The sequence below is a fragment of the Saccopteryx leptura genome, chromosome 5, assembly GCF_036850995.1.
Source record: "Saccopteryx leptura isolate mSacLep1 chromosome 5, mSacLep1_pri_phased_curated, whole genome shotgun sequence".
NCBI classification, from domain to species: domain Eukaryota; kingdom Metazoa; phylum Chordata; class Mammalia; order Chiroptera; family Emballonuridae; genus Saccopteryx; species Saccopteryx leptura.
This window is the reverse complement of record NC_089507.1, coordinates 165,599,049-165,617,625: the sequence shown is the minus strand read 5'-3', so window position 1 is coordinate 165,617,625 and position 18,577 is coordinate 165,599,049. Positions and strand designations below refer to the sequence as shown.

General features: G+C 38.2%; 1 protein-coding gene across 3 annotated transcripts in view; it reads right to left on the bottom strand.

Moving 5' to 3' along the window:
- The window catches only part of CEP112 (centrosomal protein 112), a 423,550-nt gene that overhangs the window by 194,255 nt on the left and 210,718 nt on the right, over positions 1 to 18,577 (bottom strand). The gene's annotated exons all lie outside the window — the stretch shown is intronic.

Below are 18,577 nucleotides of genomic sequence, written 5' to 3'. Positions count from 1 at the left end.
TCTGGACATGGGAAATTTGAGGTGCCTGTGAGCTAGCTATGAGAAGGTACCAAAGGGTGCCTGGACTTTTGAGTTCAGCCTCAGATGAGAGATGGGAACTCTGAGGTTATTAGCATATAGTTGTTAGGTAAGGTCACTGAAATGTAGATGATCACCTAACAGAAGAATGAAAAGAATTAAGAAAGGGGGCAAGAGGTCAGACTCCAATATTTAGCATAGAGGTAGAGAAGCCAGGAGAGCAAAAGGAACTAGGATGAAGTGGGAGAAGAAGGAAGAAAACTGGGGCTCATGGGAAGATGCAGACATAATTCAGCAGGACAGAGTGAAAAGGGTGTATCAGAGATGGAAACCTAAGGACAAGGAGTTGGTTAAAGAACAATAAACCTAACAACTGGCTGGTTAAAGAACAATCAAATAAAACAGGGCAGAACTAAACTCGGTTCCAGAGTGAGGAATGCCAACGGCACTGAAAGGAAGTCCGCTGCTTCCAAGTCGCTCAGCACACATGAATCTACAACAAAAATAAAGAGCAAGCAAAATGTATGTCCGGGTAAATCCTATGTGAAGGGGCTTTATCCCATGTTTTCTTTTAAGAAGAAAAAAAGAAATGGAAACATTCTAGAATATGAGGTAGACTATTGACTGTAGTAAAGGAAGAATTAAAGTATTGACCCTCCTCCTGACATCTATTTTCCTAATTTATAAATATTCAGAATTTCTTCAAACTATGGTTTGGCTATTAATGGTAGTTTGTTTATTTACTTATTTATTTTACAGAGACAGAGAGAGAGTCAGAGAGAGGGATAGATAGGAACAGACAGACAGGAACGGAGAGAGATGAGAAGCATCAATCAGTCTTTCGTTGCGACACCTTAGTTGTTCATTGATTGCTTTCTCATATGTGCCTTGACCACAGGCCTTCAGCAGACTGAATAACCCCTTGCTCGAGCCAGCGACCTTGGGTCCAAGCTGGTGAACTTTTGCTCAAACCAGATGAGCCCACACTCAAGCTGGCAATCTCGGGGTCTCGAACCTGGGTCTTCCGCATCCCAGTCCAATGCTCTATCCACTGTGCCACTGCCTGGTCAGGCTTAAATGGTAGTTTAAAAGAGAAATTCTATTTGAAAAAGGGTGGAGAATGATAAAAATCTGTACAATAAAATGGTACCAAAGTTTCCAGTAAATGGAAGAACCTTTTTTTAAACTGAGAAACAGAAATTTTCTAATGCAAAGCAAGTGTGCATTGTCTTAAGAAAAATTTCTAGGCCCTGGCCGGTTGGCTCAGCGGTAGAGCGTCGGCCTAGCGTGTGGAGGACCCGGGTTCGATTCCCGGCCAGGGCACACAGGAGAAGCGCCCATTTGCTTCTCCACCCCTCCGCCGCGCTTTCCTCTCTGTCTCTCTCTTCCTCTCCCGCAGCCAAGGCTCCATTGGAGCAAAGATGGCCCGGGCGCTGGGGATGGCTCCTTGGCCTCTGCCTCAGGCGCTAGAGTGGCTCTGGTCGCAATATGGCGATGCCCAGGATGGGCAGAGCATCGCCCCCTGGTGGGCAGAGCATCGCCCCTGGTGGGCGTGCCGGGTGGATCCCGGTCGGGCGCATGCGGGAGTCTGTCTGACTGTCTCTCCCCGTTTCCAGCTTCAGAAATGAAAAAAATAAATAAATAAATAAAAATTAAAAAAAAATAAAAAATAAAAAAAATAAAAATTTCTAATGGATTGGAAGTACTACTTATCCTGAATTACTATTAGAAAATTATAAAGTAATGGCTTTTCAGTCTAGAATAGACTGAGATTCATATTTTTGGTTGGTAAATATCCTCAACTACTTATCTAATTACTAAACTATTTGGCTCAAGATAATATTTATCATACAATAGTATCCTGAGAAAAGACAATATTCAAGTCTGCTTTCATAAATGATTTTTTCCCAGATCAATAATCAAATGAGGGAAATATTTTAATGCAATATAAGTAATTATTTTAAAATTGTTGATCTCCCTTTAAAAAGGGGGGGGGGGGAGTTCAGCTATCTGATTACACTCCTTTACCCTGCAATGCATTTGAACACATTAACACTACAGGAAGAATATGTAATAAAAGAGAGGATGCATTTTCAAATGCTTCTTGTCAAGTTTTAAGAGATACCAATCAACCAAACACCTCGCTAATAGTCATGAAACTGCTGTCTTAATTAGCTGGTGATATTTTGACTGAGAATCTCAGATGATGAAACTGTTTTTCCTTGTATTGAACCAGCTTGGCCCAGACTAGCCTGTTCCGCAGTGACATGTATATTGAATACAAATCAGACAGCACAGCTTTAAATCTGTGTTGCAGCTCTCATTTCCAATTCGAGAACTGTACTATAATCATAAGCTTCTGGTGGATAAAAGGAAATCAGCTCTCTGAATATTAGCTAATGCCACATTTGCAAGTCCCGAAGAGATCTGTGCTGTTAAAAAAAAATAGATCATTTCGCGTGAACCTATATATATGAATTGCTTTGTACTGCTCAACTGATAGAAGCAATGCCTGTGCTGGGATTAAACCCTTTTCATCATAAAACCTCATCTGGTTCGGAGTCCAAGTCCATCAAACCTTTTTCCTTTAAAGTCCCGCCTTTGATTCTACATCAATTTATTCAAACCGCAGCTGGGTGGCTGAAAACGAAAGGACAGCATCATTTAAACCAACCATGTTCCCAACTTGAAAGAAGGGCTATAATTAAAAAAATGGGCATAAAAGAATGGAAATGGGATAATATTTTTTAATGGTAGTTCAAAGGCCAACAGATGTCAGAGCCTTTGAAGATGTCAGTACACTGAGCAAGAAGTTGCCATAAAAGAGCTCGCCTGAGAGGTGAAGCAGTTTTTTAATGGCTAGAAAAACCCTTGCAGACACATCCTTGTGTTTTTAATTTGTCAGAGTTTCTGCAGTATTTTCTGATTAATGACACATGATTATAACTGCATAGCAGACATACTTTTATACTTGGTTAAATGAATAGTTTATTTCACATTCTTTTAGAACTAGATAAGCAGAGGGACACTTTCCTAGGAAGTCCAAAACTGTTCTGATTGCTTCACATATTTATGCTAATTTTGTGGGACTGGCCAAACTTGGAGTTACTATATGTTGCCAGCTTTTGTTCTTTAATGGTCTGATTGCTAGTAACACTGCCACTCCCATGTAGTAGTGAGAATGTGATTCACTACAGTTTCATTCTTCACATGTACACAGAACAATATGTGCCTGAATAATTAACTTGTGCACCAACTCATGTCAAACCAAATTAATGTTTAAAAACATGCCTGAGCTCAATCTAAACAACCACAGACTGCCATAGGGTCCAGAAGAGAAAGAGCTGTGTAGGAGAAAAAACTGCAGCCGTGACTACAGTTTGGCATGAATGCCTACTCAAAAAGAAAGAGCTGTAATGTCACATGTAAAATGCTGGGGGACACTTTGCTAGGGTTTGGGGGAAAGACTCAGAGGATCCCCAAACTATTTGCCCTTCTAAATAGTTCTAACATGTCAATTTGATTTGTTCCATGAAACTACCCTCACGATATTCATGTTAACCACAAGTCACTAGTGAGTAGTAGCAAAAAAAAAAAAAAAAAAAAGGAAAGACAGAAAGGCTTTTCCACCAATGAGTATGCCTGTCATTTATATCACGATGAGCACACAGGAGAGAGAGGTCATGGGCTTTGAAGTCAGACAGCCTTAACTTCAAATCTTAGCTCTTCCACTGCAAAGCAGCACAGCTTGGATCTGCCTTCCCTTCTGTAAAAACTGAAATAATACCTACCTCTTACCAGAAAGCATAGGAAAAAGTGTCTAGCATGTAACATTGTGCTCTATTTATTCCCTTTCACAAATAAATACACACACACAAAAAAAAAACCAACAACACTAGGTCATTTCTAGCTGAAAATGTTTATATTTCTATAGACAACAAAATCACATTTTAAAGAAAATGACCATTCTTGTAAAAGTGAACGTTGAAATTCCCCACTGTTCGAGGTTCAGTAGTGCGTACGTACTGCCCTGTACTGTCCCTCACATGTAATCTCACATAGCCATGACTGGTCAGACCCTTAGGCATACACTTGTTTGCTTCTGACAGCTAACATGTAGCCCAGTTCCACAAGGACACTGAAGGGAGCAGCACAGCAGGTGGGTGCTGGGGCAGGGGTGGGAGGAACACCCACAGGCAGGATTAGGCAACAGACCTGGGCAGTGGGGAGGAGTAAACAAGGCCCTCCAACCCAGAGAAATCAGACCTCATAGGCGGTAGGCGGGTGACCGACAAGCTTACTTTAAAGAAGCTGAACTACCATCCTCTCACCAGTCCTCAGGCTTTCTATGAGGACAGGGGCATCTTGGGGTTTATCTTCCTAAGGAAGGAGCTATTTCCTCATGTAACTAGGTGGCTACAGTTTGGGCATTACTAACCCTAAGGCACAGTTTCAAAGGTGAAGGTTGCCTTAAGCATTCCCTATCCCCTGTCTGCACTTCCTAAATCTTGTTCTTGCCCCCCTCCCCACCTCCAGATGTCCAAGCTGTTTGAATACAACTCCCCTCTGGCATCACGCCAGAAAGTTACCTTCCTGCAGTATTCTTCTTCCTACTCCTTTGCGCTCTCTCCATTCATCAAAACTCCCAATTCTCCAGTGTAATGGGTTTCAGCTCGATGACAGCAATTTAATTAGAATCCATTTCACAATATGATGGCTAGGACAGTTATTTTCCTCTCTACTTCTACATTGTTCAGATCCTCCCTCCTGGAAGGACACCCCTGGTTCCCTGAGGCTCCCACAGCCCTCTGACTAAGGACACAGAGTCAATGACCAGGTAACAGCAATGCTCTCATTTGTAATGCTCAGTCAGTATACTTGCTAAATGCCCTGGCAAGATGGTGAACTCTTCCACAGGAGGACTTTGTCCTGCATTTTTTACACCTCCTCTTAGCACTGTGACTGCTACACGAAGGCATACAACAAGTGAAGAATGAACAAAGAGATATATGAAGGTACCTTTGAAGATAGTTTCATCTTAAAAGAAATCATTTGTTTGGCCCTGACAGGTTGGCTCAGTGGCAGAGCATCGACCTGGCATGTGGATGTCCTGAGTTCAATTCCAGACCAGTCAGGGCACAAAGGAGAAGCGACCATCTGCTTCTCTTCCCTTCCCCCTTCTCTCTCTCTTTCTCTCTCTCTTCCCCTCCCACATCCTTGGCTCAACTAATTTGAGCATGAATCAGTCCCCAGGCACTGATCCCCAGGCGCTGAGGATGGTTCTGTCAAGCCTCAGCCTCAGGGGCTAAAACAGCCTGGTTGTAAGCATCGGCCCCAGATGGCAGAGTATTTGCCCCAGATGGGGGTTGCCAGGTGGATCCTGGTCGGGGCACATGCAGGAATCTGTCTCTCTATCTCCCCTCCTCTCACTTAAAATAAAATCATTTGTTCTTATCATACATCTTCAATCATTTAAATTTTAAAAGTGTTCATGAATTAACTATTCCAGAATTCATTTGATTGTATATGTTTACTTTGAAATTTAAATGCAGGCATAAGTAAAGGGAAAGTGAGAGAGAATGTTAGCCCAGAGAATTTCCACATAGAGCTACTCCAAGCAATGTGACCAGTAGATCCCAGGCACGGCCACAGACTACTGTGGCGGCAGGGGCTTTCTCACAGCCCTGTGGCTCCGTCTGAGGACCCTGGGCATCTGAGGGGAGCTTCAGAGCAGCCCGGGGTCTCCTGATCTCCTGTTGGCTGATGCTGGGCTGATCTCAGACCCTCACACCCTGGGCTCTTATACAGGCCCAGGCAAAACCTGGTGCTATTTGCCTCCTTGGTGACCCTGACAATGGATCGCTGCTTCTCTAGGTGAGCTATGAAAACTTTGTTGGCACCCCAGCAACGATCTCGGGGGACTTGAACCTCACTGCTTCCAGGAGTGGCAGTGGGCCCCGAGACACTGGGCTGGGTGTGTAGTTGATGCTGCCACATCACTAAGGAAGCCCGGTGTAGTGTTGCCTGCACACCATGCCTGATTCTTCCACTAAAGTGTCCAAGTTGCCTCATTCAACTGGGCTCACATTTCCCATCTCTGAAACAGGCACCCGATCATAAAGTCTGAGCTAGTTGCGGACCTTTGTTCTTTGGTGCAGTGGCCTGTTTATGTAGCATGGCCACAGTTCACATATTACAATAAATAAACTCACACTTATGGGATTATTCAAAAGTATTTTCCCATTTCAATTTCTCACCGCAAGCTAGGAGTTAGGTATTCTTGTTGCTTCTTTCCTCCCTGGCTCCCGAAAACCACTTCCTCTTAGTTCCCTTTCTACTCATTCTTGACCCATTTTCTCTGTCTCCTTGTCCAGTTCTATTTCCTCCATCTTCCTTTAGGCAAAGAGTGTTGTCTATTCTCATTCCAGTCCCCTCCTTAAGAGGTCTCCCATTCCCTGTTGATATCCATCACCGTCCATCCAGGTGACTCTTAAATTGTTATTTCCAAAGGAGATCTGTCTTTTGAACTTAGCCCTGTATTGCAACTGGCCTAAGTGACATGAACACCTAAATTTCCTGTGGCACATCAAACCACGACTCCGAGTCTCCTCTCCCTCCCTGTCACTCCAGCCCTTCTCGCTATCAGTGCCAGGGCTCAGCCTCTCTTCACCTCTCACTAGGATGACTCCTCACCAGTCACTCAGCCTCAAACCTCACTGCCTTCCAAGTGTTCCTCCTTTGCTTAAAATTCCTTCAGTGACTTCTGTCTATAGTTATGATCTCTAAATGCTTTAACTAGACACTCCTATCATAAAAAATTGGGGCATGCAACCCAGTGTATGTATGTATGTCGAAATCTATAACACTAGCATATTAATGTACTATGTAAATTATAAAATTAGCATACACAGGTATTTTTAAAAGATTAAAGACAAATACACAAAAATAGAAGTTCTGGGGTTTTATTCTTCCTATATCCTAATGGACGCTACTTAGGAGATCACCATTTCAAATAATTACCGGAAGGGGCACTAAGGGTCACAAGAGGATGCTGAGGTAGAGAAATGAAAAGGACAGAAATGGCAGCATCGATGGAGAGTACACAGCCCACACAGGAGACCACGTCCAAGGGGAAGCACAGACTTCTCAACATCGTACAAAGTGTTCTCCAGGCATTGATCATGCTACTCCTATTTAGAATGTTTTTCCTATTCTAATCTGCATATAACTTTCTACTCATTTTTAAAACTCAATGCATATAATAGCTCTTTCAGTGCAACTTTTTCTGATCATCTCCCCAGACCCTATGTCCCCATACCACATGGCTGCCAGATCTTCACCTGGAATCAAAGCACCTTTATTATTTTATTGCACTTTGCTAGATATAGGTCTGTAACTCTGGAGGGCCATGGAATAGAACTGCCCATTTCCATGGGTTTCCAGACAGTAGAAAGGGGAAGGGAGGGTATCAATCTCCCACATCCCCACAGAATGCTGAAGAAAGTAACTTAAAAAGCCTCAGTAAATCATCACACCAGTCAGGTGGCCTAATCAGCAGAAAGGTGCCTTTATGGGGACTTGAGGATCAGGAGAGCTGTCCTTCTGACCATGAGTGTTACTATGTCTGCTATTCTCTGCAGCCTTTGATGTGTGATAAGATGCACCCTCTCTGCCTGTGTTAAAGGAAGGGTTCAGTCCTCCTATCTATTGATTTGAATCACATCACCCTTTTATGACAGATGCACAGTGCCTATTTCCAGACAGCCTATGAGCTGGAGGGTAGGATGTTTCTTTTTTAATATTCCAAGGTCTAGTATAGTGTCTGGCACATAGTAGCTCAACAGATGACATAAACAGATGAATGACTATTACAGATGTGGGAAATGATGATTGGAGGTATAAAGTAGGAAACTCAGGTTTACAGAGCCAGGAAGTAGCACAAACTGACCATGAACCAGCATCTCTGTCTTCATATTTGACAAAAAAACTGGTCATTGCATCCAGGTCCATACTTTAATTACAACCTATGCGCCAATGATGTCCAAATGCACACTTCTGGAATCCCAACCTGCGTTCCCAGATCCCTGTCTGACACAGCTCCATCTGGATGCGTAAGATGCAGCTCAGACTCAGCTTGGCAACAACAGCACTCTTGCTTTTGCATTTATTCCCTCCTAATCATCCTCCTATCAAACACCACCATCCATCGAGCTGCTTAAACAAGAACTCTAAAGAATTCTTCTTTCCCTCACTCCCCACACCTAACCCAGCCACAAGGCCCATTGATTCAAATACGGATGCTATACAGACACCGAGGACTGTGTGCAACAGCCAGAGTGGCCTTTAAACGTGAGTCAGATCATACACTTTACTGCTTAAAAGCCCCTGTCTTTTGATTATGTTTAAAATAAAACACAAACCCCTCCAAGGCCCTCCCTGCCCTGCACCTGCCACGCCCGCGCAGCACAGGCCCCTTTCTTCATTCCTCTCATGCACCAAGGTCACTGTCCGACAGGGCTTCCGCACCCGCGTTCCCCCAGTCTGGCTGGCTTCCCGTCACACACCTCAGCTTGGACAGCGCTCCTCTGAGAGGCCTTCTCTGGCGGTCAAAGAGCGCAAACGTCGGTCACTGTGTCCTCTCTCGCCACGTTAACTCCACACCCACCAGTAACTGCTGCGTCATGTCTCCTTGTTCATTGGTTTTCTGTGTGCTATCATCTGTCCTCCCTCAACTCAAGAGGAAGTTCCCTTAGAGCTGAAACCCCCTTAGATTACAGAGGCCTCACCCTGCACAACGCTGGGGCCACATCAGGATGTGAAAAGCACCTCCTCACAGTGTACCCAGCCCGGGGCCTGGCACCACACAGCACTCGGAAGTCTTAATGAAATAAATCAATCACACTGAATTAAAGTGTATGTCATAGGAAATTCCACATATGTGAATCTGCCTAAGTTTTATAGATAGGAAAACTTATGTGGAAATAAATTTGATTTATATATTATTTGAAGAGTCACAATTAAAAAAATTTTCAAGTCACAGAGTTCCGTTTTGTCAGTATCAATATGGAACAATGAGATTTCAAAGAGCAATCAGAATAGTTAACAATATTATGATTTTCAAGAGAACATCATGAAATCAATTTTTCACAACTGGATGGTTATTTTGTAAGAAATACCAACTTTATAGCACTAGAGTGGGGTGCTTACGGCATGGCACTAGGAATGGCCAGAGAGGCAGAAGTACATGGTGCACTCTTCCTGTCTCCCAAGGGCTGAACCAGCATCTGCACATTGGGGCTGACTTTAATAGTGAGCGGGAACACACTGTACCTCCCGAACTCATGGCTTTTGTCTGAGACAGCTTTGGCAGTAATTTTTGAATAATTGAAGAACAAAAAGTTTTCAGCCCTCACACTCCACTTCTCTTGCTGCACATGCCAACATCATTTTATCTGGAGCCATTATAAAATTTGCCCAACAAGTGAGGATAACATTTACATTACAAAAATGTTTGCAGGGAACATTTGGTGAACACATGCATTTTGTACATTAAAATTACATCTTTGCAAATAACAAAATAAATAAGGTTCCACTTGACCCTAGGGATCTGGGGTTTATTTCATTAATAAATACTGACTTAAAGAGCAAACTTAAGATGAATGAATCACCAGTTTAATTTTAACCTTTTTAAAGACCAGCAACTCTCAAGTACTTCTACTGGAAAATGCCCTTGTTTTCAGATGCTATGCCTGGCTAGACCACTGGTTACATGTTCACTGAAAGCTCCTCTGTACCATAGAGCTACAGTATCCGTGGGACATGCACACACATGCACGTGCCAGTGCACATGCACACACATGCATGCACACACACACCTCCAGACTAATGCTGCATTGCAAAGCCTCCCACTAACAAGGAATGAGACCCAGATTCAGGTCACATTCTGTATGTAGCAATCTTCCTTCTCTAAGGAATTAATTCATAAACTCACCTTCAAATAGAACAAGCAAGTTCAGGCCTCACGTCGTACCTAAACACAACAAATCAAAATGAACCGGAAAAAGAACACATTTTCAAATTCTGCAAGTCTAACCGTGTGTTGTTACTCTCGGATTTCATGTGATCTTTCCCCAACCTCACCGCATACATATATCCAAAAGTACTTGAAAGCTTAGGTAACAATTTAAAATAAGTGTTAAAACAAGCAAAGAAAAGTAATTTTCACTGAATTTTAACATTTGTCTTAACTAAAAAACATTAACTCAAGTTTCACATTAATCCACCAATTTCAATGCTTTAGGTATCAATTAGGCCAGTTTTTATTACTGAAAAGTTTCCTCCCAATGACAACACACAAATATTAAGTAGTTTGAAAATAGACTATTATTTTCATGTAATACAGTCTATTATTTTCATGTAATGCCTTGCTTGCCTCCTCAAACAGGAGTTTAAGATCTCTCTGACATCAATTTCTGTCATTTTTTTCTCATGAAAAATGCTCAGGTGTTAAATATCTTTCGTATCATACAACCAGGCATGATTCCAATTAGTCCTGAATAGAAGACAAAATGACAGTTTAATAAGCTTCAATTTGCCAGCCCTTTGAACATTAGATGATATCATCATTTTGCCAATCACTGCTTGTACTCTGGCTTCAACCTCTCTGCCACAAAAAATTACCTCAAATATAGAAATAAAGACATCGGGGCCGTCTCTTGGAGAAAGCCAAAAATGACTTTTCGAAGACATCAAGGAAGAAGAGTTATTCACCCAGTGTTTCCTCAAAGATCATTTCTGCCAACGTTCTTGGTAATTATACTGAGGCCGGGGTGAAGAGAAGCAAGAGCAAGATGCCAAAAATAACTGCAAGGATTCTTCCTTAGGTCGACGGGACTGACATTCGGCATGTGGAATAATGATTTGTCTCTGGGGTATTCTATACAAAAAATAAATTCACTCACAAACTTTTCATTTTGACTAAAATAACTCTAGAATTAAGCCAAAATTACATCAACATAAATTGTTTTTATTGGGGGAGGGACTCTAAAACAAACAGATTTTCTAGTTATTCCTTGTATTTCTATCCAGAAAGTTTCCATGTTTGGACTTACCTGACCTCACTTCTAAAAGGTTTGACTAGCTGTTGTCATGCAATAGGACCAAATACAAGGGTTCCTTTAGGGAAAAAATACCAACATTGAAGTCTTTGAGATTTAAAGATTCATCTCATAAAATGAATGGATCATATGTAATATAATATTCCAAATTAATATGTGAATATAGCAATCATTCATGAATAATAAACCATTCACACCAAACCATATTCACCAGTGCTAAATGCAAATTCCTAAGCAATTCTTATATGGACTGGTAGGCCCACTGACCTAAAAGCTTACTAGATTCTTACTCTGAACATAGCTTCTTATTTCAGTAATAATGTGAAAACCTAAATTGAACCCATTTCAAAAATATATAGATTTTTCCATTCTACAAATTCTGAAATTTGTGGGAAAGATTTCTATTCCAAGTAAATATTAAGAAATACATATCTCTTGAATTTAATTTCTGTCAGAATAGAGACGTAGCCATGGCTTGTGGCTTTGGAGAAATATTCAAACTACTGGCAAAAAACTGATTTGGATTTACATAGTCTGAGTTATGGGTATCAATACTTTAAATCTAGCAATGTATGAACAACCTCAAATTGAAAATGTAATGGACTTTATGCAGAATAAATGAAATTCAGGATAACAGGCTCATAAACAAGCATATGGGTTACGGGCCTTCGCCCTGAGTCTCAGCTACATTAACTACTAGTTATGTAAATCTTGGGCAGTTTTCTTCTGCTTTCTGAAACTTTTTTTATCAATAAATTGGCAATACAGATGGTCAACTTCTGACCCATGTTATAAGGTCAAAACAGAGTTTCCAAACAGGAAATACAATCCTCACAGGGTATTGGAAGGACTTGATGGGGTAATGTAATGTGGAGGACTTAGCGGAGAGCTTGGCACATGGGAAGCATAATAATATATGTATTTTCGTTGTTGCTTCTGCTGCCGCCATTAAACACACAAAGTAAAAACTGTGTGTGGTTCTGGGAGGTAATGCTTACTAAAACTTGAACTCAAGCAGCCTGATTCCATTGTGACTTTGCAGCAACATCCAGGATGGCAAATCACTGAAAGAAATGCAAATTGCCACAAGAACCTCAGCGTGGCGAACAAAGAGCACCAGTGTTTGCTCTGCTCCCGTGCTAGGCAGAGATGCACATACAGCCCTTTCCTTTTTCTGCCAAGGCTACGTCAGAAAAGATTTTAGCTTTTTGAGAGAAGCTGTAGATAAAGAGCACTGAATCAAAATTAAAAAGCCCTAGCTTGCTAGTTCTGTGACCTTGGGCAAGATAATGTCCTTGAACCACAGGTTCTTTATCTGCAAATTGAAAATAATGGGATATGCTCATCTCTTTAGATTGCTTAATTTGACGATACTATTGCTGGATGCTTAGACACTTGCTATGCCTAAAAGCTTCTTGTCTGGGGGAATATACTATGAACACAGACTTGTGCTTCCCAGCAATCTCCCCAGTTTTCACCACTGCAGTTACATTATAACCTCTATTTTAAATATTTCCAGCATTGAATTATTACTTTTTCAAGAGCAATATTAATATTTCTAAAAATCCTATTAAGTATAATGAGAACAAAAGATGGATTTTTAAGGCAATCATTATTAATTGACACAAGGTTGCTAATTCAAAGTGAATATTTTATATGTCATTTGGAAGGTTTGTCTTCTGAAAGAATATTCTTTATCTGAAAGTGGACCACATGCCATAGAATGTGGTTTCTATGGTAACTGCCACATTTAAAAAATATGCTAAATATACAGGACTAAAGCTACACTGTATATTACTTCTACAAATAGGTCGTTCTTAGAGAAATCAATTTCTTTGGCTGACAGTCTGTTTTTTGTTTTTTAAACTTAATATAATTTTCTCCACAAAGAGGACCAAGTTGAATTATTTATAATAGTTTAATTATAGGTATATATACTACTTTGTGCTTATAAGTTGAAAATAATTATAGAATTTTAGAATTGTAATAGATAAAGAAAACTGGTGACCTAGAAGAATGTAAACTTCTCCTAAAAGGACATCAGCCTATATTTTCTGATTATATACCTAAGAAATAGTATTCTTATATATAGTAATACATATAATAATATATAAGTACAATATGTATTATTAAATTCATATGTAATAATGTCAGACATACCACACTGGATACTAATTAAATGAGATCTTCCCATCAATGTACCTACCTATGTCAAAATAGGAGGACTTTGGTCCTGTTTGGAAAATTCTGTATTACCTATTGGTTTTGATGTCATGAAAACAATATTTCCTCACAGGCTTTTAAAAGCAGCTTAGTTAGGAAAACCACTATTTATACTTTAAATGCACAGAGAAGGTTATTGGGCTATCATAATACTATACACTCAGGTAATGCTATGAATCTCCATCTAAAGGAAATAAATTAAAAATTATAATGTAGTATTACCACAAGTCCATTATTTCTGAAATGATAAAGTACATTTTTCAAAACATTTTCCCACCTACTCTTCTAATGTCTGATGTTAAACATATATGAAAAAGGTGAAGGGATTAAAAAAAAACTCATAGACACAAACAACGGTATGGTGGTTACCAGAGAGAAAAAGGGTGAGGGGAGGGAGAAGAGAGTAAAGGGGTGATAACCGGTAATGGAAGGAGACTTGACATTGGGTGGTAAACAAAAGTATGCAGGTGATGTGTTATAGAGTTGGACACTTGAAAGCTGTATGGTTTTATTAACCAATGTCACCCCAATAAATACAATAAAAAATTAAACCATTATGTACATTGATGCAAAACCCACTTAATTCCATTCCTCTTCCCTTTACTACAAATAACTCAGGCTATCAAGGGATGAATATCAAAGTGTGGTGTGTACACAGCTGGAAGTCCAGACAACCACTCTGATGTGACTGTATGTTACTAGGGAGAGAAGGGAGCACAAGCAAGGTTATGTTAACAGCAACAGCCTCATCATGTTGGGGTTGGGGATATAGATTACACAGTTTGCTTTATCTAAGCAATCAGTCCAGTTTGACCCAAAGAAATAAAAAAATTTACTACCACAAAACTAAACAAATGATATTGGTGAATAAATATTGATGAGGAAATACTATTTTGGTTATGTAAGTAGAATGGGAACCATTTTAGTACAGGTACAAATATTCCATACTCCTGAACCAAATTACCACTTGATTTTATTATTTCCTATGGTTTTACATAGTATCAATTCAGAGGACAGGATAATCAGATATGAGAGAAAGAGAGAGCACTAACATACTTGGAAATTAACACCAAGGCATTAACTTTAAAACTATTTCCTATCTCAGCCATGTTCCTAATTTTACTTCCTTAAGACATTTTGTAAAGGTTTTTGGAACCAACATACTGTATAATAACAGTACTAGAATTTGTTAGGCTAATGACTTAAAATATGCATCTTTCTAATTTATAGTATCTACAAAATTGAATCTCTCAAAGTATCTGTGGTTTTTTTTGTTTTTTTTTTATTCATTTTTAGAGAGGAGAGAGAGAGGGACAGAAAGGAGAGAGAGACAGAGAGAGTTTGTTTTTTGATGTTAAGAACCGAATTCTCAATAAACTAAAATAAAAAGGTTGGCATATTAAAATAAAACCTGCTAATTATATTTCATGAAAGTAATTAAAGAACCTAAGTTTTTCCCACCAGATTTTATTTGTAATGTTTTAAAATGTAGAGAATATGATCAGTTATATTGGTCAGTGCCCTTTTATTAAGTCCCATGTGAAAAGTTTCTCACAGTTGAGAGCTGGAGAAAATAAAACATGAATTGGTATGATTTTTTTCATTAGATAATTAGAATTACATAATTCACCAACTTTCCCTCTTCGCTATGGCTTCTAGGCAAGCTCAGAGCTAAAACTTGTACTTAACTGAAGCATTTTTTAAGTATGGATTTTCTGATGGTATTAACATCATTTATTGCTAAATTATTACATTCAGTTATATTTTACCTGTTTAATTTAAGCATCTATTTATTATAAAATGTTGCCTCTCAAACCCTTTTTGAAAGTAGTTGGCATAAAAAGAAATTAAAACCAAGTGTTTTCAATAGAAAAATGCTTCCCCTCACCCCCCAGGAGCCCAAAGATCATGTAGAGGTTGAACAACAATGTTCTGGACAGAGATATTGTTAAATTATCCTCAGGTGATCTTTGAAGAATGACAGCTAGAGAATCCACTGCTTGCATTCACACTCAGCTTATCATGGAGATTTTAATCTTATGGCCAGATCCTCAAATTCATGAAAAATAATGTCATTGACTGAGTATAATTTCAAAAAGTAAAATTGTTTCACCACATATATCCTTTTGGAAAACTTTTTGGTAAATGGAAGACGGGACAAAAAGGATTTCTGAAAATCCCAACATTTTAGACTCAGTGATAGGTTCATCCTCTTTCTATGAATCAATATGGCAAAATCAAGATGACCTTTCACCTATTATGTAAAAATTGTTCATATTAGAATCATAATTCTCAATTTAGGGAATCAATAAAGGCATTAGATGCCAAGATTAGGCAAGATCTGTTTTACTATATACAAATTCCATGTTTAATACGTTTTCAGGTATCACTGATAACCTTCATGTCTACTTTATCTAATTTGTATCATTCTGATGGTGATTCACGGTGGCTGCTGTGGTCGCCCTGACTCCTCAATTTGTCTGTACTCAACAGGTCACAAAGACAGCTGTCCTGAGATGGTGACACCACCTCTGCAGCGGGTCACAAAGGTTCTCTCTAGCATCTCATACATGCCACTCACTTCAACAACAAACATCAAATATCAAACAATCTCTAAGTGGTTCAGGGTCCTAAAAGAACAACTAAGAGGTCAAGGAACCTATGTTCTATTTTTCTTCTAATTCAAAGGGGCACATTATAGAAATTGTTTTACTACATTTGCAGCTCAATAGGAAAACAAGAATTACATGCAGAACTATCAGGTTAGAAATAAGTTTTCCTTGAATACTCATAATGAAAATATAAATTCTCATCATATTAAAAAACATGATTGGATCAAATTTTTTTAATTAATTTTATTGGGATAACACTGTTTAACATAATTATACAGGTTTCAGGTGCTCAATTCTACAACACATCTTGAAACGCTATATTGTGTTTTCACCCCCCTTCCAAGTCAAGTCTTCTTCAAAATAATTTCAATAACAGGGATCTGGCAAATGAGAAATATCTTACAACAGATATTATGAATTTCTGTATGTCTTGATATCTACTGATCTGGATGCTTTTTCTTAAACATTACTTTAAGTAGATACCTGTCTAAACATCTTATATGAGGGTGATAAATTTAATGTGCATTTCAGCAAATCACAGCATAAAATGTCCTACCATTGAAAATCAAGGTATGATGACAGAAATATAATATATGCATAGAATAATTAGCTAAATGCACCAAATAAAATGAGGGAAATGGTTAATTGCCTTTAGTTGCATTATTATATCTTATCATTTCTTTATAAAACAAAAATTACTTGATTAATAACTAACCTAAGATAATTAGACAGTAAAATCACCAGAAATGACTTCCTACTTGATATATGATTCACCTTATGGTAAGTAACTATACTTTATAAAAACTATTTTATTTTGTTATCAATATGCAAAATATTACAGATTTAGAAAGGCCAAAAGTATATTGTAAATTTAGTATACAATTTTTAGTATATTGTATACATTCAAGTATTTGATGGAAGAAAAGCAGCAAACAAAGCCATAGTATTCCCAACAGCTTTGTCACTGGTCCTCTTTGGTTGAGTATTTCAACTAGTCCTTTCTACAAAATGGCCTCCATTGCTAAACGAAAGCAGCCAAACATGAACCGAAAATCAAATCACTCTGGAACCAAAATAAAAAAAAAAAAAAAAAAAAAAAAAAAAAAAAAATAGTCCAATATTTAAGACACTTGTGATGGTTCTGCACCAAATCACAAAACAGTGATTTTTTTTTTTTAAAGATCTATTTTAAAAAGTACATGCTCACTTTGTTATTTTGAAATCTGTAAATGGGATCCAGGACTTCAAAGGCATTACACATTCTTTTATTTAGAGCACAATCATGAAAAGCATTATTTGGAAAATTTAGGACTTACCTAAAGAAAACTTTGAAATAATATCCTTAATGAATAACCAAAAATAAATACAAAGTATTACCATTTTGGTAAACATAATTTTTTTTAATATAACTTATTGATAAAGTTCATAAAAAATATTCTCTAAAATTAACTAAGTATATAGCTTATACAGAAAATCATTTACATTTTGATCAAGAATGCCTGTTTCCACTGCTTACTAGCATTCCCATCTCAATTGTTCCAAGAAAGACTCAAAATATGAGAAATATAATACTTTCCATAGCATTTGAAAAAGTCATATGATTCTCATACTCAGTATTTCAACTAGAAAACATTCCATTTCAACTTTATTATACTTTCCTGTGGCTTAATTATACCCCAAAATTCTAAAATTTCCCTTTTGTTATCATTGGATGAATGAACCGCACCCTATACATGGCAGATACAACATATCCCTAAGTCACACATTTCCTTTCAAATTTGGCCTCCACTTGTGTTGGCTTTCCACAACAGCACCAACATAGCAGTCAGTTATATAAATTAATGGATGTTATTGTATCAATTATTCAATTCTACTAGGTAAACAGACACTACACTGACTCACACTCATCACACCATAGAAGACAATGGTACACTTAGCATCATCTTTGAAAGAGAAATTAAGTTTAAAAATATGCTTAATAAACTGTATGACTAACAATAAAAATATCAGCACAGATTTTATAAAAACTCTAATGAGACTGGTGGCAAAACTACAAGACACATTGATTTAATAGGAATCACCTATTCTATTACTATGGCTACTACAATAACTATGTTCTTAGTCAGCAAAATTCATAAAACAAATAGAAAAAAATTTCCTATAAATGCATATTATTGACCAACCCCCCCTCCCAAAAAAACCCCCTGTGCTGAGTATATCTATATTGCTCAGTCATTATCCAAAAGTAAACGACTCAAGGTCAAATGAAAAATAAGCAAGAACTCCCATGCTTTGCTTTACCGCCTTCCACTTTCCACTCAAGAAATTAACATCTATTTAATCAGTAGCATTTTCATGTTTAGATAATTACAAAATTGTTTAAACACATATTAAAACAAATAGAATATTTATTTTGTTGTTTAAAAATTATATTATTTAGGAGGAAGTATAACTAGGAAGAAGCTTATGTGTGGTATGGGAAATATGGTTAGGTTTCAATGGAAAAAGAGTTATTTAAACCTAATACACTATATGGCTTTATTAGAAAAGAAAATGATCTTTCTATTGTTATCATCTGCTCTTCAATTTTTCTTTAATAAAATTTTA